Consider the following 21,604-nt stretch of genomic DNA (forward strand, 5'->3'; position numbering starts at 1 on the left):
GGTTGCTTCTGTTCCAATTCGGGCAGGACCTCATCTGGCAGTTCGGGCTGGACTGATCCTATTGAAGCCGGGTCAAGAGTGATTTACATATGGCTGGGTCCAACCTGAGGTGTCATGCTATTAAAAATAACAATGGACTGGGACATGGCCCCGAGTAAATACTAGAGGCGGAGATTAATTCAAGCATTCCATCAATCCTTTTTTTATACTTTATATATATAAATCCAGCAGACCTGTTGAGCAAGATTTGACACACCTGCAGGATCTGACACTGTAATGTTAAAAAGAGGCCCATTGTAATTGGAGACTGCCTGGTTGGGGGACAACAGACAAGCCCTGCCCAGGTGTCTGCTAACATTTACCTGTGGCAGGGGATGCCTCTTTAAAGTTCATCCAATTTCTGGGCCCAAACCCACTGGTCACCCAATCAAGGGAACAACAACACCCACCCACACCCAGGCCTTTGTTCTCTGTTCAGGGAGCAGTTTTCATGTGTGTACAGTGACTGTCCCAATTTTAGCATTAGATGTGGGAGAACACTAGGATTGCACTTGCATGATAAAGAGTTTAACAAAAAGGATAAATGATATAAACGATTGCGCAGTGAAATGAACAAGACATGATAAAAAGGATTATTTCAAAAATAATGGTAGCATTGGCATTATAAAAAAGAGGCTGTTGCCACTGTGGTGGGGTCAAAATGACACCCTGACATCTTTTGTGTTTATGTAGTACACGTGCAGTGTGGGCTTGGCACGAATCAGTGAGCACGCCAAACATTTAAACAAAGGTGAAAAAAGTTTGTGATGAAAATGGTTTCTGAAAAAACGGAGTGCAACCTGTCTCCTTATGTGATTTTGTCGAATTTAGCCCAACCGGGTTAGCACCCAGCGAACAAATGAACTTTAATAAGTTAGAATAAAGACAAAACATCGAGCTCAACATGCAAGGAAGAACATCGTGGTTCATTCAGCAAGTTTGTTTTAATAAGTCAGCGAAAGATGTGAAAGCGCACATATTATCATGGACATTCAGATTAATTCTTACGGACATTTTCTGGTGATTTATGACTATTAATCCAGTGGATCATGTACACTTGCAATTATTTTCAATGGAGTCGTGTTAGTCCATTGGCATCGCTATAGAGACACCAGAAGTATTATGGGAAAGGTAGTCACTCCAAGAAGGATTGTTCTCGTATGTTTTAGGTGCACACTGTGGGTTTAAGAGAGAGGGCGGGTCGTATTCACGAAGGCTAGTTAAAAAGCTTGATAAACGAAGGGGAGTCACCCAGTATGGATAGCCTCCAGTTTCATCGAGGAGAGAGAGATGTCGTCAGTTAAGCAGGTATGTTAAAGGAAGAAACCGGCGAGACCAGGGAAGGGGCTGTAACAGAGCAGTAGTGAATCGGCGTAGAGGAGAGGTGGAGGGGAATCGTCAAATTTCATCATTAGCTTTAAGGAAATCATTGTGTGGAAGTAATGGGGCGGAACTAGGATGGAAAGAGAACGTTGATGAAATCGTAGAGACCCGCAGGGAGAGTGAATAAGTCCAGGTGTGACTGATTTCTTCAAATAACTAAAGGGAGCATTGCTAAGTAGATGGGTCCCATGGAATAAGGGCACTTGAGATAGTGTAGCACGAAGGATGTTTCACAACATTTAAGATTAACATGTTGCACATAATAATAATGCTTTTTTTAAAGAAGTTCGTGGTTTCTGAATGTGGGTTGCTAATATATGTGTTATTATCACTTACAGTATGTTCCCTGACGAAGGACCCAGAAAGGGTCCGAAATGCATTGGAATAATAAACTGCTTAAATGGACTCTTGCATCAGTACGTGTTTGTGGTTGAGAGGTTCGGATGGCCCGCCATGACATGAGAAAACTTGGAAATTGGCAATCACCTTGCATGATAAAGAGTTTAACAAAAAGGATAAATGATATAAACGATTGCGCAGTGAAATGAACAAGACATGATAAAAAGGATTATTTCAAAAATAATGGTAGCATTGGCATTATAAAAAAGAGGCTGTTGCCACTGTGGTGGGGTCAAAATGACACCCTGACATCTTTTGTGTTTATGTAGTACACGTGCAGTGTGGGCTTGGCACGAATCAGTGAGCACGCCAAACATTTAAACAAAGGTGAAAAAAGTTTGTGATGAAAATGGTTTCTGAAAAAACGGAGTGCAACCTGTCTCCTTATGTGATTTTGTCGAATTTAGCCCAACCGGGTTAGCACCCAGCGAACAAATGAACTTTAATAAGTTAGAATAAAGACAAAACATCGAGCTCAACATGCAAGGAAGAACATCGTGGTTCATTCAGCAAGTTTGTTTTAATAAGTCAGCGAAAGATGTGAAAGCGCACATATTATCATGGACATTCAGATTAATTCTTACGGACATTTTCTGGTGATTTATGACTATTAATCCAGTGGATCATGTACACTTGCAATTATTTTCAATGGAGTCGTGTTAGTCCATTGGCATCGCTATAGAGACACCAGAAGTATTATGGGAAAGGTAGTCACTCCAAGAAGGATTGTTCTCGTATGTTTTAGGTGCACACTGTGGGTTTAAGAGAGAGGGCGGGTCGTATTCACGAAGGCTAGTTAAAAAGCTTGATAAACGAAGGGGAGTCACCCAGTATGGATAGCCTCCAGTTTCATCGAGGAGAGAGAGATGTCGTCAGTTAAGCAGGTATGTTAAAGGAAGAAACCGGCGAGACCAGGGAAGGGGCTGTAACAGAGCAGTAGTGAATCGGCGTAGAGGAGAGGTGGAGGGGAATCGTCAAATTTCATCATTAGCTTTAAGGAAATCATTGTGTGGAAGTAATGGGGCGGAACTAGGATGGAAAGAGAACGTTGATGAAATCGTAGAGACCCGCAGGGAGAGTGAATAAGTCCAGGTGTGACTGATTTCTTCAAATAACTAAAGGGAGCATTGCTAAGTAGATGGGTCCCATGGAATAAGGGCACTTGAGATAGTGTAGCACGAAGGATGTTTCACAACATTTAAGATTAACATGTTGCACATAATAATAATGCTTTTTTTAAAGAAGTTCGTGGTTTCTGAATGTGGGTTGCTAATATATGTGTTATTATCACTTACAGTATGTTCCCTGACGAAGGACCCAGAAAGGGTCCGAAATGCATTGGAATAATAAACTGCTTAAATGGACTCTTGCATCAGTACGTGTTTGTGGTTGAGAGGTTCGGATGGCCCGCCATGACATGAGAAAACTTGGAAATTGGCAATCACCTTGCATGATAAAGAGTTTAACAAAAAGGATAAATGATATAAACGATTGCGCAGTGAAATGAACAAGACATGATAAAAAAGATTATTTCAAAAATAATGGTAGCATTGGCATTATAAAAAAGAGGCTGTTGCCACTGTGGTGGGGTCAAAATGACACCCTGCCATCTTTTGTGTTTATGTAGAACACTAGGATTACCATAGTACACTAACCACAGACACCGCACCAGTCGTAATAGTCCAGGTTTTTATTTTAATTTAATTTTTTAGAGTTTTATATAGTGCTAACTAGACCCAAAGATATCGGGTATCAGAGCGCTTTACATAACACCAGTTTTGTTACACAAGGACACATTCATTTTTGTTAGGCACAGGGAGATTAAGTGATTTGCCCAGAATCACAGGGTGTTTAGCATTGCTGCCGAGACTCGAACCCGGTTCCCCAGCTTCCACGTTGACCGTGCTAGCCCTGAGGCCCAAGACTTTGCCCATCTTGGAAATGCCCAAACTGAGTAGGGTTGGCCTCAGGAACTTTACCCCATTTGGCTAGGTTGCACCCAGGAGTCATTCTTACCCCTTAACTTGTGTTGGGCATAAATGTGGCATCTCCAGACACGAACTTCAGAACCCTCCTAGACGTGCGGAAGATCAGAATAGGACTGAACATGCCAGGAGCAGCCTGAGAAGAGCAATGAAAGGACTTGAGGTGCTCTCTCTTCTACCTAGGACAAAGAGGTGGACTCCAAGGGTCAAAAGGCTGACCTCCTGTTGTAGCTCTATGGAAGCAACAAGCTACAAGAAGCCTTTTCATGCAACTACCCAGCTGACCAGTGGCAACTAGACTTGGACTAGACCCTACTGTTGGCCTCTGCCTGACATCCAGTGAGACTCTACGAGCCTCTCCTGAGGTTCAGGGGAGAACTAAAGACATAAAGTAAAAACTTTGACCAGGATAAACCTGGTTGGTTTATCCAAATTCAAGCCACACTCCATCACGGGCATGTGTCAAATTGCACGTTGGTACCGGTCTACCATGATAATTAACTATTGTTGCTACTTTATTCTTCTTCGTACTATTTCTACTTAAAAACGTAATATCGCCCTATTGGATTTTTGTCATTTTGGGGTTGTTTTGTTTATGAACTTTTTCTCTATTTCTCTAATTCAGTTTGGGATTTTTATTGTTTTGCATTTCGATTACATAAATACTTTACTTAATACCTTTAGTTAAGCCTGTCTGCTCTGTATCATTGCTACCAGGTGGTTGAGCTCAGGTTAATTTAGTGACTTTAAGAGTTCACTGTGTCAAGGATTGTGTTTTTTCCTTGAGTTGGGTAGTCACCTGCACCAATTAGTAATCCAGTTTGATTACACTCCTCCCCTTTCATCTAAAATCTTGGAGAAAGAAGTCAATGAGCAGCTCTTTTCTTATATCGAAACCAACCACCTACTGAATGGTACACAACCATCAATCTGGGTCCGGCCCCCATTTCACCATGGAAACCACCTTTATTGCCATCACCGAAGACATTACAATACAGACTTCTACCTGCTCTATACCCTCACTCGTTGGCACACAAATTGTAGTAACGCAGAAGACCATTTCCCATAGCGTAATATCAGATATCACAGGACAAACATAGGTCTTAAGTATTGTGTCCCATTCTGGAGTCCTCATCATAGAGTACAGTGTTCAGTCTGGATGCCTCATCTGGTACACCTGCCCAGTTCTGAAGGTCATGACTCAAGAAGAATAAAGAAATAGAGGAGATTGTCCAGCTAGAGATGACCAACAGGGCTCATGGTTGGTGGTTCAAGTCCTGTAAGAAAAGATTTAAGCATGAATGTATAAGTATATGTGTACATTTATAAAGGGCACACCTTGCCCCAAAGCAAGGAAGTGTTTCATGAATCCGAGCATGTACACACTGGAGGGATCAATGGCTCATCTTCATTCTCATTTGAGTGTTGAGCTGAGACAAAACTGTGCAAAATTCTGGCAAAATGCGATCATGTTTACATAATTTTACACTTCTAAACAAGAAAAACCTCTCACATTTCAAAATTCCAAGACCAAAAAAATCAAGTCAAAACTTTTACATTTGCATTAAAGACTTTACAATGAGATAAATTGGACTATAAGTACTCTAATGCAAAGAAATACAACTGGTCTGGATGAGCTACTCATGCAAGGTATCAGAAGTCGTGAAATAACAGCCCCACCTATCGTTGTTGAGATATATTATCAGCATTTATTTAGTGCATTCAGCCCATTTGTATGACCTTGTTGCACTCTAGACAGTTAGTTGCAAAGGCGCCTGTCTGCATGGGTTTGGGTATTCATTCTGATTGAGACACCGAGTCGAGATACCATAGTGTCTGGTGTGTGTAATCAGGACCTGTTTGGTGACAACACTCATTGTTTGAATACGAAAACTTGGCTGCCTGGCAGGCAGTGAGACTGACACACTTGTTTCTGAGGCATGACCTTTCTACAGAGGTTCTAGCATAGGTGTGAGCCGCAATCCTCAATAGTTCTCAATGCAATTGATTAGAAATGTGTTTCCTTGGGGGCGTGGCTTACGCGCCGGCGTGTGATGGCGCTGCCCGGCTGAGCTCCGTGACAACGCGGGACTCTTTCCAGGCTTCCTGCCGATATACCGCCTACGGACACCGGGAAAAGCTGGTCTTGCACGGCGGAACATGGTCCCCGTGCATTGCGAGCGGAGGCGGCGGTTGAATTTGCTGCTTTGACATCTTTTTGGGCTGCAGCTTCTACTCCGTGATCAGGGACGCGAGCGGCCGCCATTTTGTGATATCGCGCTCGCGTCCCGTTTTCTGGTGATTTCGGCACTGTCCATGCCCATACATTGCCGCTGAAGGTCGCACTCTGCAGAGGTATGTCATAGCTGCTGCAAAATATGTCTCTGCTGCATTTTCTGTGACACTTGGCGCCAGACTCCACCTCAGCTCCTCTGCTGCTACTAGCATTACTTATCGGCGGCCATTTTGAGGAGTTACCTGCGCATTTGATATTTTCCTCCATCTCTGTCACCATTTGCCCTCGGATGCCTATCGCATACACCACATGGTTTCCATTCCCCATGGACGCTATGCTGCTTGTTCCTACACTTCCGTCCTGGTTGGCTTTTAAGATGTGACCTTTGGATTTTTGTTGCCTCTTGACACCTGTCACGAAGATTGAAGTTGGTGCTTCTCCAGTGTCACCTGATAGCTCGCCCAGGACTTATCTCAACAAGTACTCTTTTCATATATACCTTTAGGGTCTCACAGCTTTTTCTATTTGAATTGACTTCCATTCCTGCGGTCCTCCTAGTCTGCCCCTATATCGGCACCATGTCTCAGGCCGCAGGTCATGCGAGAGCGTCTGTCACCGGTACAAACCCAAAACGCCTCAAGAATGACCCTCCGTCCCCAATTCGTACCTCTCAAAACCCAGTGCTGGACTCTATTTTAGAAGAGGTTCGTGGCTTACAACCTTTTATGGTGGCAACAAATGAGAAGCTTAAGCAGATTGAAGACAGATGGGTTGTCATGGAAAACAAAGTCCTACAACTGGAACAACGTATTAGTGATGTCCAAGATGTATCCACAAAAATTCCTATTCTCGAAAAGGAGATACAACAGCTGAAACTTCACACTGAGGACCTTGAAAACCGTAACAGGCGGAACAACCTCCGTATTTATGGTGTACCGGAGTCTCATGGGGAGGGCGACATGGTGACCTTCGTCCGCAAACTCCTATACGAGCTTTTGGGTCTCCAACCAGAATCTGTTCCATTGAACATTCAGCGTGCGCACCGTCTGGGTCGTCCAACGTCCAACCCGACCAAACCCAGAGGTATCATCCTGTTGTTTCTGGAATTCACCGAATTGATGACTGTTCTCAAGGCTGCAAGAGCAAAACGTCGCCTCATATGGTCGGGTCACACCATCTACATATCCCAGGACCTCTCGAATGCTACAAATGCTCGTCGCAAAGAATTCCTTAATCTGCGTCCTCGCATGAGGGATCTCAACATCCAGTATGGAATTCTTCATCCCTGCCTCTGCAAAATAACCCACAATGGCCGTTCCCGCACCTTTGATGATCCTCAGAAGCTCCGTGATTATCTTCTCACCGTCTCTCCACCAACGATGGACACCAATGACTGACACTAACTTTTTTCTAATTGTTGCAATCATTTTTCTAATGTCTTGACGACTGTTGTGGCCTTGTCCCGGTTTCTTTCCTGTCATGTCGTGTTTAAATTTTCCCTTTTTATTGAATATATCTTGCCTATTTTCCCGCGTTTTTCCTTGCTCTGCTGGCTAGGCGCCCGCGTTGGCGTCTCCATGCTTCCCTTACTTGGTTCTTCTCTTACTTCTCAGGTCTGGTGTTCTTGCCTTGATCTGTTTCTTAGCTGTTTCCTTCTCTTTTCCTCCTTTCTCTTTATTTTCCTTTTCACAGGCCATTGTTGCATATTCCTTGCTCATTCATGTTCAGTTATCTTCTATGTCTCCCCTCTTGTCTTTCTTCTTGTAGTCTCTAGTGTTCCTCATGGTTCTTCTTATTTCGCTATATCAACGGTGTTGTTCCCTCATATTTTGTCTTCCCATTTGTTTCCGATTTATATTGCTAACATGTTTGTCTTTCTTGTCTCTCCCATCAGTTCCCTACCTGCAGTGTATTGGACCCAACTGTTACCCTCATCCCATAACTCCCATCATGTGTAACTTCGTAACGTGGAATGTTCGTGGTCTTGGCAACCCAGTTAAGCGTCAAAAGGTATTGTCTCACCTGTCCAAATTGAATGCTCAGATTGCTTTTCTCCAAGAAACCCACTGTACAGATGTTGAATCGCTGAAACTTAAAAGGGCTTGGGTGGGTCAGGTGGTGTTTTCTCCTGCGATTGATAAGAAAGGGGGTGTTGCGATTTTATTCCGTAAAGGTCTCGATGTTCAGATTTTGTCCTCTACATCGGACGATGAGGGTCGTTGGGTTATGTCAAAAGTGTCTATACAAAACAAAACTATGGTGCTCCTCAATATTTATGGTCCTGTCCGTCCTGACCCTAAATTTTGGAATGATATTAAAATCCTCATTTCATCTTTTGATTGCCTTAATATTATCATAGCCGGTGACCTTAACCAATGGTTGGACCCATTCTCAGATAGACTATCCTCCTCCAAATTCCAGCCGGACAAGACTCATAAGGCTTTCCAGTCTGCAATTACCTCCCGCCCTCTGTTTGATGTGTGGAAAACATGTAATCCTGAATCACTCGAATATACATTCTACTCTAGTGTACACCATACCAGGTCCAGAATTGATTATATTATGGCCAGTAAATCTCCTCTCCCTGCTATTCAAAATTCTGAAATTGGTTCTATTTTCCTTTCGGACCATGCACCTGTGTATGCCACTTTTGACCTCTCCCATACTACCACCTCTTTTAATCGCTGGAAATTTAACACTTTCCTTCTCTCTGATTCGGATTTCTTGTCTAAAGTAAAGAGTTTCATTTCTGAGTACTTCTCCCTCAACCTACCCCAAGACACATCAGTCTCAAACAACTGGGATGCTTTTAAAGCTGCACTGCGAGGTTTTACAATTTCCTATGTGTCTAGGAAGAAGAAACTCAACAGGGCCAAATACACTACCCAACTCGCCAACATTAAGACACTAGAACATTCCTACTTCTCTTCCAAGAACCCTGACACCCTCCGTCTCCTTATTAAAGCCAAATCTGAACTTAATCAAATTGCCACAGTTGAAGCTTGCAACACCCTTTTAAAGATCAAATCCAAATTTCATGGGGGTCAGAATAAAGCGGGGAAAATGTTGGCGAATTACCTTAAAATCAAATCTGAACGCAAATCAATTGGCTCAATTCTTAATGAAGACACTAATACGAAGGTATCCTCTGATGAGGATATTGCACAGGTTTTCCATAATTATTATAAACTCTTATATACAGATGACACACGGCCTGGAGATGAGGATCTCTCCCGTTTCTTTGCAGGCCTTCCCCCTCCTCCATCACTTCCTACTGAATTTCTGCAATTAGAAGCTGACATTACCCCTCAGGAAATTCTCAAGGCAATTACCTCCCTTAAGAAAGCAAAAGCTCCTGGTCCAGATGGTCTCCCTATCGAATTTTATGCCAACTTGCATTCCATTTTTGTTCCTCACCTTTTGCAACTTTTTAATTCCTTTATTGCAAATGCCAAAGCATCGGGTTCATTTTTGGATGCCCTTATAATCATCATTCCCAAACCGGACAAGGACCATTCCCTTTGCAAAAATTACCGCCCCATATCCCTTATTAATTACGACTGTAAAATTTTTGCCAAAATCTTAGCTGCCCGTCTAGAATCCCTTATACCTCTATTAATCACAACCGATCAAGTTGGCTTCGTGAAAGGCAGACTTGCTGCAGACAATGCCCGTGTTTTTACCAATATTATTTCCCACAGTAACCGTTTCAAGGCCCCTCTAGCTGCCCTTTCACTAGACGCAGAGAAAGCGTTTGATCGAATTAATTGGAAATTCATGTTTAAGGCGTTACAATGGTTTGGTTTTGGACCCCACTTCATTTCCTTGGTTAGACTCCTTTACTCTGCTCCCCGTGCCAGTGTTTTTGTCAATAATCAATTCTCTAAGTTTTTCCCCTTATCTCGAGGGACAAGACAAGGCTGTCCTCTCTCCCCGTTACTCTTTATTATGTGTCTTGAACCCTTCCTTATTAAAATCCGCTCCAACCCCCTCATCCAGGGATTCAAACAGTCCTCGATTGAGACAAAAATTTCGGCGTATGCTGATGATGTCTTGGTCTACATGGCCAACCCTGTCTCATCCCTTCCCCCATTCTTAGAAGAGGTCCACCTTTATTCATCTGTCTCTGGCTATAAACTTAATCTCTCCAAAACGGAAGTACTACCCCTTAACTCATCCTGTTATCAATATATGTTTGAATCTACCGACTTTGCATGGTGTCCCTCCAAGATCAAATATTTGGGCATCTGGTTCTCCTCCACCCTGCGTGACACGCTCAAATTGACCTTTACCTCCCTTACTCAAAAACTTCACTCACTCCTCCAAACATGGTCTCCTCTTTTCCTTTCATGGTGGGGGCGTTTAGACACCATCAAAATGATGATTTCTCCCCACATACTATATACTGTTTCCATGCTTCCTATAAAAATTCCTAAATTGTACTTCAATAGACTAAACTCCATCTGCTCTAAATTTCTATGGAACAATAAGCGACCCCGAATTTCCTTACCAAAACTTCTACGCCCTAAATCTGAAGGGGGGGTTCGCTTCCCTGACTTCCAATCATACCATTCGGCCTTCTTATTAAAACAAGCCTTTTCATTGGCGTTTGATTTTACTGATACCCCATTACCCAGATGGATTGCAGTTGAGAGATCTCTGTTGAAGGATTTCAATTTTCAACAATCCCTTTTTATGTCCAACTGCTCCTTTTTGACACATTATCCTGTGCTGAAATACTCCCATACACTGCTACACAATATTTTTTCAAAAGACTTATCGCCTTTACAAATTTTCCTTTCCTCCAGTATTTGGTACAACAAATATCTTAAATACAAAGGTAAATCTTTCTACTTCAAGTATTGGAAAGAAAAGGATATTATGTTTGTTTACCAATTCTTTTCAGGTTCATCCATTATTTCATTTGATGAAATGCTAACTAAGTTTGACTTATCTGTACAACACCGTTATGAATTTGATATTATTACTAATGCCATTGTGTCTCACTTATCTACCCTCCCTACGTTTGCTATCCTTCCCTCTCTTACTCCTTCCACCCCGCTTTACCCGCTGTTTACTCAGCAAATACCCAAAGCTGCTTTGATTTATAAAATGTTATTGGAGAATGTTGGTCCTAGACCTAAAACTGTTGTGGAAGTTGCTTGGGAAACTGATTTCTCTTTATCGTTATCCGTTGATACTTGGGATCGATTATGGTCCAAACTGTTTAAGACTTCGGTTTCGGCCCGTATTACTCAATCACTTTTTTTCATTTACCATAGAGCTTTGTTCACCCCTATAAGCATTACCAAATTCTCCCCTTCCTCCTCTCCCCTTTGTTGGTCTTGTTCATCTCACCCAGTCACACTTAAACACCTTTTATTTGATTGCCCACGAGTTGTCACCTTTTGGGAATCAGTTTGGAAATACTGTATGCGTATTTTTCATTTTTCTGAACCATTTTCATCATTGCATATTTTTTTAGGTTCTGTTTCTGATGTTTTGGACTTACATTCTTATAATGCAAAACTGTTTGACCTATTCGTTGCAACTGCATACAAAGTAATCCTGTCTTGTTGGAAGGATAACTCCAAATTGTCTGTGCAGACATGGTGGAATTTTGTGTGTGATGAGCATAGAATTGCTATTGCTTCTTCTTCTTCTGTCACCTTAAAAATTAAGTCTGATCTTACTTGGCTACCTTTCTCCACCTTCTTATCCTCTTCTCCCCCCCCCTTAACCCTCCTTCCTCCATTTCTCTTCCTCTCTTCATCTTTTTCTCTTTTCTTCTTTTTTCTTTTCTTTCTTCTTTCCTCTTTATACGGTTCGCTCCCATTACATGATTTTACTTTACTGTTTCTCTTTCTCTATTTCTCAAAAAAAAAAAAAAAAAAAAATTGTCTTTCATGATTATATCCTACTGACTTTGCGTTATCTTATGTTGTGATATTATGATGTAACATTTTTTTTTTTCTGCTCAATAAAACTTTCTTAAACTGAAAAAAAAAGAAATGTGTTTCCTTATTGTGGCCAGTGCTAGATGACATCCATTTCGTTATGGAGAAGGACCATTTGCATACATTGGTTCATTGCTGCCATGCCTATGCCCAGTGGTTGCTTCTCTGCTCACATGCAGCAAATTAAGCCCTCATCTGGCAAAGCAAGAGTGTCTGGAGTTTACATAAATGTCATGCCCTACAGCCTCATTTTTCAAACACCGTGTCAATAGTTTTCCAATATGGAGATGAATTGTGCCACTGGCTGAGTCTAATTGGTAAAGACATACACAGTTATTCTATCAATTGCTAACAGTACATAAAAGGCACATACATATCGTGTAACTCTTTGTAAAATCACTTATTACTATGCAGACTTGAACCCATGCCTAATTTCATTACTACTGCTGCTAATGCGCTACTATGCCAAAACAAAATAATGTTGAAATCCATACCACCCTATCTTGGGTGGGGTGAGGACAGCATTTCTATTTCCGCTTCTGTAGGGATGCTGTGGCTGCCTCGGCACAGTATCAGTTTTTATGGGACTGATGGCTTGGCTTGTCACTGCCGGGTTCTGGCTGCAAGTTTTTATTGAGGGAGGCATAGTGCAGCTCATATTCCTAATCCCTGCATGTGGCGGGCAGGTGTGGGAGAGGAGTGGTGCACTGGCCAGAGCGGCTGCCTCCGGAGCGCGGGGCTCACGGTTCGATCGCACGTGGCTGGGCAATAGGTCACTTAATCTCACCAACGGCCCCCCGTCCCTGGATATCCTTAGGGGTGATACGTTTGCGCTTTACACATTTGGAATTAATATTATTGCATGTGGAGGGCAGGGGTACATTATTTTCCCCCTTCTGCATCTAAACATGGTCTTTTTCGGCATGCCTGTGTTTTTTTTTCCACTTTCTGAGATGCTCCCATGTGTAGCGCTGTTGGTGGCTGGGCTGAGAGTGGGCGCTGCCCTTATGTACTTCTTGCATCCATCTCAAATAGGTCCAAATCTGTGAAGGTCAAGAACACAGTTGTCCCCTGTTAAGTCAATTGAGTCATTCAACCCCAGGCCGGACTCGGAATGCAAACCAGCCCTGGCAATTAAGTCAGACCGGCCGGGGACAAGATGACTGCTGGCGGTAAGCACAGCTGCTATGCTTTTATTACAGGGGAATGATTTAGCTGTACTGGACCCCACCAGTCCAAAACCGCCCCCCACCCTTCTGACCCACCGGGAAAACGGCCAGCGCCCGATTTGGCCAGTCCGGCCCTGATTCCACCCACGCTAACGGGCCAGACGCCATAGAGTAAGGTAACCCTTTACAGAGAATCTATATCCACTAGGTACATTGACTGCAAAAACTTAAACCAATGAACATATTAAAATGTATCAATAATTAACAAGAGGAAAACAGTGAACAAGATCCAGTACAATAATAGAAATAAGTGATTGTTTCATTAACACTTAGAAGTGTTTAACTTTACTATATTTAAAGTATATCAGTGCTTTAGTTAAATTTTTTGCAGTTCATTAAAAGTGATAGTTGCAAAGATTGAATGAGAATCATTCATGGACGCCCTTCCCTCCTTAAAATGTTGAATTTAATTCCTTCCAGGTGCTCTCAAGCTGACTATCAAGAAAAAGGTGACACAATGAAATAAAGTCATTGAATAAAATCACAAAAAGAGGCGTGGCCGAGCGCCGTGCAAGATGGCCGAGTTCTTCTGAGCTCCGCCACCAACCATCTCATGACACTCTGCTGATTTGGGGCTGGATCCATGCCTGCACAGCACCCAGTGAGTGCCACTCCCCAGGTACTTGCAGACTGGACCACGAGTGAGTTGGCAATGCACTACCGATGCAGGGCTTCCCCTCTTGAATGCTGTGGGAAGAGCTGTGGCTGGGTGCCTCCTGGCTTCCTGGAAGCTGTGACACTTTAAAGGGGCTGTTGGAGGAGGTGTCTGAAGGGCTGGATGCTGCTGGGACAGTCATTTATTTATTTATGCATTTTTATATAGCGCAAACTTTACCAAGAGGTGTCAGAGCGCTTTACAGTAGAGTAAAGTAAATTACATAGGGAATGAGAGTAGCATGGAAGTAGGTGAAACTAATTATAGGTACTCATGGGGAAAGTGACAACAAGTTACAGATACATTCAAGAATACAAAATATGAAAAGATGGCACGATTAGGGTTATACAGTACAGAATTCATATTTACAAAATTGATTTCTCATGAGTGTCATGTGGCAATAAGGGTCATGACCTGGGATGAAGTGAATTATTCATAGAAGTGTCTTTGGAAGAGAAGAGTTTTAAGATCTGTTTGGAAAATCCAGAAAGAGGTGGTGGTCCAAAGGATTGGAGGTAGGGAGTTCATGATTCTCGTTGCATTACCTGAGAAGGATTGCACCATAAATCTTTCCCTTTTGAAAGTTGGAGTTTGGTGACCAGGTAGCGAGGGGTGAAAGTGTGCATGGCTTTATGGGTGATGCAGGCAGTCTTGTAAATTGACCTAGCTTCAGTGGGAAGCACACTCACATGAACCATAAGACTAACTTGTCAGATAACTGGTAGTACTGGAACTACCCGGAACTGTGGACTAACGTTTCCTTATTACGGGTATGGGCTAAATTCTTCCAGGTCTATTACATTGGCTGACTCGATTTTGAACGTTGGTGGCTCACCATAGCCCCCTCAATTTTCCCGCTCCTCACTAGTTGGAAGATCGGCATCTTATACTAATAACCAATGTATTATAAATGATTGCAGCCCACTTGACCTTTTTATTGAACACATACGGACATCTACAAACACACTGAATTTTCTGAATACACCCCATGTTATTGTTCTAATTTTTGAACAGACATGTTTTGGACTATTGAATTGACTTGCTCTGTATATATACCGAAGTGGTCCATCGCTGCTATTGAAATGTGGTCCTCAATTGATTTCACTATATGGACTTTCTGGAACTGGTTTGGATTTTTTGATGTGGGTTACATCCTGCCCTTATATACATATATATTACTCTTGAGTCGATCAACCTGGAGTAACTTACTACAGGCTATGAAATAGATTTTCTCAAACTTTGCAGTTCGGGCTGGACTGTTCCCATGAGGCACAGGGTCAGACTGATTTGCATATAGCCATGTCTGAACTGGGGTGGCAGAGTGGGCTAAAGAACGGTGATGGATTAAACCCAGATCTTTTGACTGGGTGCGAGTGTTTGATTGATTCAGATGCTCCGTCCATTACCACCCCCTTTTGTACCGCTTTTGGCCGCCATAAGTGTGGCAGGGTATGCTCAGACGTGAGTCCCTTGCTCACTTTGCCACTGGATTCAAGCAAGCCGGGCTGAAGATGGCTGTAATGCCAGAAACCGGTCCTCGGAAGCTTGTTTCCAGTCCAGGGAAGGCATGGCTTGGCAGTTCGGACTGGACTGTTCCCTTGAGGCACAGGGTCAGACTGATTTGCTTATAGCCATGTCTGAACTGGGGTGGCAGAGTGGGCTAAAGAACGGTGATGGATTAAACCCAGATCTTTTGACTGGGTGTGAGTGTTTGATTGATTCAGATGCTCCATCCATTACCACCCCCTTTTGTACCGCTTTTGGCCGCCATAAGTGTGGCAGGGTATGCTCAGACGTGAGTCCCTTGCTCACTTTGCCACTGGATTCAAGCAAGCCCGGCTGAAGACGGCCGTAATGCCAGAAACGGTCCTCGGAAGCTTGGTTCCGGTCCAGGGAAGGCATGGCTTGGCAGTTCGGGCTGGACTGTTCCCATGAGGCACAAGGTCAGACTGATTTGCATATAGCCATGTCTGAACTGGGGTGGCAGAGTGGGCTAAAGAACGGTGATGGATTAAACCCAGATCTTTTGACTGGGTGTGAGTGTTTGATTGATTCAGATGCTCCGTCCATTACCACCCCCTTTTGTACCGCTTTTGGCCGCCATCAGTGTGGCAGGGTATGCTCAGACGTGAGTCCCTTGCTCACTTTGCCACTGGATTCAAGCAAGCCGGGCTGAAGACGGCTGTAATGCCAGAAACCGGTCCTCGGAAGCTTGTTTCCGGTCCAGGGAAGGCATGGCTTGGCAGTTCGAGCTGGACTGTTCCCATGAGGCACAGGGTCAGACTGATTTGCATATAGCCATGTCTGAACTGGGGTAGCAGAGTGGGCTAAAGAACGGCCATGGATTAAACCCAGATCTTTTGACTGGGTGTGAGTGTTTGATTGATTCAGATGTTCCGTCCATTACCACCCCCTTTTGTACCGCTTTTTTGAAATTGGACTTTACTTGTCTTCATCTGATTTGACTGTCTATCATCTGGAATCACCAAATCCTATGTGGTCCATTCATTATACTATCCGCACTGATGAAGTTCATATAACGGGAACGAAACGCGTTGGCTGTTGTCCTATTTCCTAAATACGAAGAAGAATAAAGAATATTGATAAAGGATACATTTGGCTGTTTTGTGACTTCATCCCTGGTGCTACCTCCAAGCTTTTTGAAGTTTTGTTTCTGGATATCCAGTGTGACCCAACCGCAGCAGGTCTTGGTGGCATTGTGCACAGGACTTGATACATATGGGACTTTAAGATTGAGGTGCTCAATATCTAGTCAGTGTGGGAACGATAGCTCTGTATCTCGTCAGGAGTAGTAAGCGCTATATAAATTCAATTTCAATACAATACAATACTTGGATCTAAGGTTTCCCTTATATCCTGGTCACTGCACTTTTAACCTATAAGTCACCCTTAAGGTAGGCCCTTCAGTCCAGGGGCAGGGTGCATGGTTCTACCAGTGTGGGTACCCCTACACGAGCAGAGGAAACCCCCGCAAACCCAGGATTCAATTCTCTGGGCTTTGTAAGTGCGGGACAGCCATTATAAGATATGTAGTGGACACTGGCGCACTTTAAACACGGAGAATGTCCAACTACATATTAGCGGCTTGAACATGGGCGTTTTTGGTATCATACATGTTGTTATCATGCAATAACACTATTTCCAGTGTTAGTTGCATGATACCATGTACCTGGAGCTCCTTAGACGACCCCTCCAAATACCTACCTGTGTAGTCTTACAGGGCCTGCCTGCCAACCCTATACAGTGTTCTCCCCCTGGTGAGGAGCTTAACTCAGGCAGGAGAAGCTGAACAAAGGATTTCCTGCAAAGTCGAGGTGTCACCACCTCGCCTTTAAAATTATGTAGGGTGTGGGTGCTTCTGAGCACCCCCAGACTACATTGAAAGACACATTTGGTGCACTCTTTGCAAAAAGCAGTTTAGCCTAGTTCAGGAGTGCTTAACTCCCACTCTGGCACGAAACTACACAAAGGACAGGGAAGTGTCCACCCCCCTGTCCAGCTCCTCCCTAGGGAGTTGCCCGAGCTCCTCCAGGTGGCCACTTGATTCTGCTATGTTGAATGTTGGACCTTGAGAGCATCTGACTGGCTAGGCCAGCTGAGTAGGGTCCCTGACCCCTTCTGTTAGGCAGGTCACCAAGGAAGAGGTCCTTCCCCTTTTTAGGGTTATTTAAGGGCTCCCCTGAGGGTAGGTCCTTAGATCCGTCCCAACAACAACTTCAAGATCCAACTGCCTTTCATTGGAAGACTATTCAAAGACTATTCTGCTGGTGGATGCTGGAACTCTGCTGTTCTTTGAATAAGAACCAAAGACAAGACTGCCTTGGTGGGAAGATTCCTGCTTCATCTTCATCCCTGTGCTTCTTCGAGTTCTGCAACTTTATGGCATACATCCTCTGAGCTACCAAGGACTCAGCCTGTGTAAAAGCCAGAAAGAATCTCCCTTGAAGTTAAGGAGAAATTTCTCTGCCTCCACAGGCACCTCTACGACAATGCCAACCAGTTTGCTGATCCTGTTGTCCCACGGACATCAACTGGTTCTGCAACACAGGTGGTGGTTTGTTGGCTCTCCAGAGGCCAGACCAGTCTTCGTTGCAACTGGGGTGACTGTAATCCCGCTCCAGCCGACGTGAACAGGCTCCCTGTGCACTACGCCTGTTTGCCGTTACCAAGGGTTATTGGCTCTCTTCACAGAAGACGGTTCACGCTCGAAAAAGTCTCTGCCTCCAGCATCGCGCAGCTCTTAGAACGATGTCCTGCCTGCATTCCCTGCATTGTGGGCCTTCATCTTTGGTATGCTGCTGCGGCTTCGATGCAACTCCCGCTACCTGTTGTCAGAGGGTCCTTGAGGGGGCTCCATCGATTCCTGCTGGTTCTCCTGCATGCTGATTGCTGGCCCTAACATACCCTTGCTGGGTTAGTCCCAAAGACCTTGCTGGTCTGCAACACAGCATCTTCTGCCGCGACCCATTGTTTGCATTTGATTTGGCTTGTTGGTGGTCCTGTTGGCCACTGATCTCCTGCAATTGTTGACCGGCATGGGGCAGCTCATGGAAGGCTCCTGTGCTCCTGCATCGACCCCCAGGCTCCACAGCTGCTACTTCAACCTCACTGTGCTACAGCAAGAACCTCAGACAATGGCTTCAGGGGCGTAACAGAGGCCTCCGCAGCCCCCGCAGTGCTGGGGGGCCCCAAGGTCCAGGGGGACCCCTCAGCACAGCACTCTGGCTGCAGAGATCCTGATTGAGCGCAGAGAGGGCCCCTCCATGTGCCTTACAGGGAACCCCCCTCAAGTTTTGTTACGCCAGGGAAGGGCTCCTGTGCCTCCTGGTTATTTCCAGCTGCCCGCTCTTTCAGATTCTTCACATCTGGATTCCACTTCCTGGTTCCACCGGCCTGGTCCACGAGACTCTGTAGCTGCTGATCTTCCACGAACCTCCATTGGCGTCTACTGGCGGTTCCGACATCACTTCATCACTATGCACCTTGGATCCCTGGTGTAGGTATCCTGATTCCTGGGGTATCCACGGGTGGGGTGGCTCTCCGACCTTCCTTGATCCAAGTGGCTCCTTCGGGGTCCTTTGGAAAGGGTTCTAGGGGCATGTTATCAAGGACCGGTGTCCATGTTCTGGTGTTAACATGGGCTTCTATGGGAATTAACAAGGGCGTATTATCAAGCCCATTGTCGCCGTTTTATCGGCAGTTTCCTGCCGATAAAACGGCGATAATTTCAACACCGGTCCTTGATAATATGCCCCCTAGAACTGTAAAAATCCAACTGTGACTTACCCTGTGTTATCCTATGAACGTATGACCCAGTATAACCACTCTTTACCCGGGCACCTTGGGGTCCCTGGCTACTCACCTTGGGTGGTTCAGTGTTCCCCTTGGGGTCCTCCATCCTTGGGTACTAGTCCCGTGTTGGTACTCACTTCGTGTCCCACTTTTTAAAATATAGTTTGGCCCTCTGGATAGGCCCTGTGTGTGGTTTTTTTGCTACAAACCTATCTCTGAAGTATTTCTAGTGTGTAGTTGATATCTCTGGACAGGAGATATACCAAGTTTGTGTCTAGTGTGTGTTAAAAATACAAAGTATTTTCATACTCACCTGGTGTGGTCCTTTCTTGTGTGAAAAGCTTACTGACTGACTATAGAGGTAACTGCATCTGCTTTACAGCCTCCTAAATAAGTCTTAGTGCTCTCCACTTCAGGGACTTAAACACTAAGGGTTGCCTGGACTCAGTGCACAGTGCCTCCCCATAGGTGGACCCTATATACTGAGCCAGCCTACTACACCTGGTAGTTGGCCTCTTCTCTAGGGACATTGCTGAGGCAGTCCCGGATGGCGGCAGCACTATGGTTTCCTCTGAACATCTAGAATTAGAAGCGTTGCCAGAGGAACTCGCTGAAGATAGCAGACGACCTCTAACGTGTGGGCCTCACCGGAGTGTGTTGTTCCTCATGCCTGTTCTGTGCTTGCTTGGGGGGGGGGATAATGGCACAGATGGATCTCCTGGTGAAATGTAACTTACTGGCACACTTTAAACACCTGTAATGAGAATTAGCTCATATTTTACTAGGACGGACTGGCTCCAGATACATTTGAATTTACACTAAATTTATATAGGGATGGCAGTGTAACCCCTATAGGAACACTATGGGAACCTCACTTACTGGAAACCTCCTTACAGTAGACTGGTATTGGAAGTTTGGGTTTTACAACAAAGTTTGTTTTTTTGTTTTGGCCGGAGGACCATTGCTACTCTGACCTGGGAGTGGGGAGTTGGGAAATGTTTTATTGTTTTTGCTCAGTGTGCGCGAATGGCTGTGCTAGTCTCTCCCGTTGGGGGTGGTGTGAGGGGAAGATGGGATTTCAATACTTAGCTCCACCGTGATTGAGATGAAAATGCACTACTCCTTTCTCACATGGAATGTACGGGTGGCGGGTTTTGTTATCAAACTATATAAAATCCCCTCTGTCCTAAAAAGTAGGAACATAGACGTGGCCCTCCTCCCAGAGATCCACATAACGGCGTCTGAGACACTGAAGCTACAGAGACGGTGGAGTGGACAGGGTTTCACAACAGAGTATTCCGATTTTTCCAGAGGAGTGTTGGTCTGAGTTAAGCCGGAACCACCTCAGAGGCTGAAAGGACTTATACTGACAAGGAGGGTGAACAGCCATAACAACGCGGGGATTACACCGCACTGCCATTACAACGCGGGGATTACAACGAAAGTCGTTACAACTGTTGGATAGGGAATAGTTTAATTTTCTATCCAACACCTTCCCTACTGTCAACGTGGGCTGGAGTTGGAATAGAAAATTAAACTATTCCACTATCCAGCGCCCTCCAGCGAAAGTCGTTGCAACGACTTTAGTTGTAATCCCCGCGTTGTAATGGCAATCGGGGTAAAAGCCCGCGTTGTATTGATGTACAACCCTTTGCAATAGTGGTGGGGAGGCTAATGTGCTACGGATACTGGTGGGTAGTATATACACCCCGAATATAAGTCAAGCGCAGTATTGTACAGCACTCTTTACCGGTCCCCTCATGGTTTTTCTCAGTTTAGTAGTAGTAAAGTTTAGAAAAATCCTAATTTTAAGACTTTCGGTATTCACAGAAGGCATTTAGGAGTCCGAAAGGTAGGAGTCCTAACTTTACTACTACTACATTGAGAAATATCCTAATTTTAAGACTTTCGGTATTCACAGAAGGCATTTAGGAGTTCTAAAGTTAGGAGTCCTAACTTTACTACTACTAAACAGAGAAAAATCCTAATTTTAAGACTTTCGGTCTTTACAGAAGGCATTTAGGAGTCCGAAAGTTAGGAGTCCTAACTTTACTACTACTAAATAGAGAAAAATCCTAATTTTAAGACTTTCGGTATTCACAGAAGGCATTTAGGAGTCCTAAAGTTAGGAGTCTTAACTTTACTACTACTAAATTGTGAAAAATCCTAACTTTAAGACTTTCCATATTCACAGAAGGCATTTAGGAGTCCTAAAGTTAGGACTCCTAACTTCTGTGAATACCGAAATGAGTAAGTGCCATCTGTGAATACCAAAATGAGTAAGTGCCTTCTGTGAATACCAAAATGGTAGTAAGTTTAGGATTTTGTCTTAAGTTAGTTCTGTGAATCAGGCCCCCAGTGATTCTCTTATAGACTCTGGGGCATATTACCAAGGGTGGCGATAGGCA

This window comes from Lissotriton helveticus, chromosome 5_1, assembly GCF_964261635.1.
Source record: "Lissotriton helveticus chromosome 5_1, aLisHel1.1, whole genome shotgun sequence".
Taxonomy (NCBI): Eukaryota; Metazoa; Chordata; class Amphibia; order Caudata; family Salamandridae; genus Lissotriton; species Lissotriton helveticus.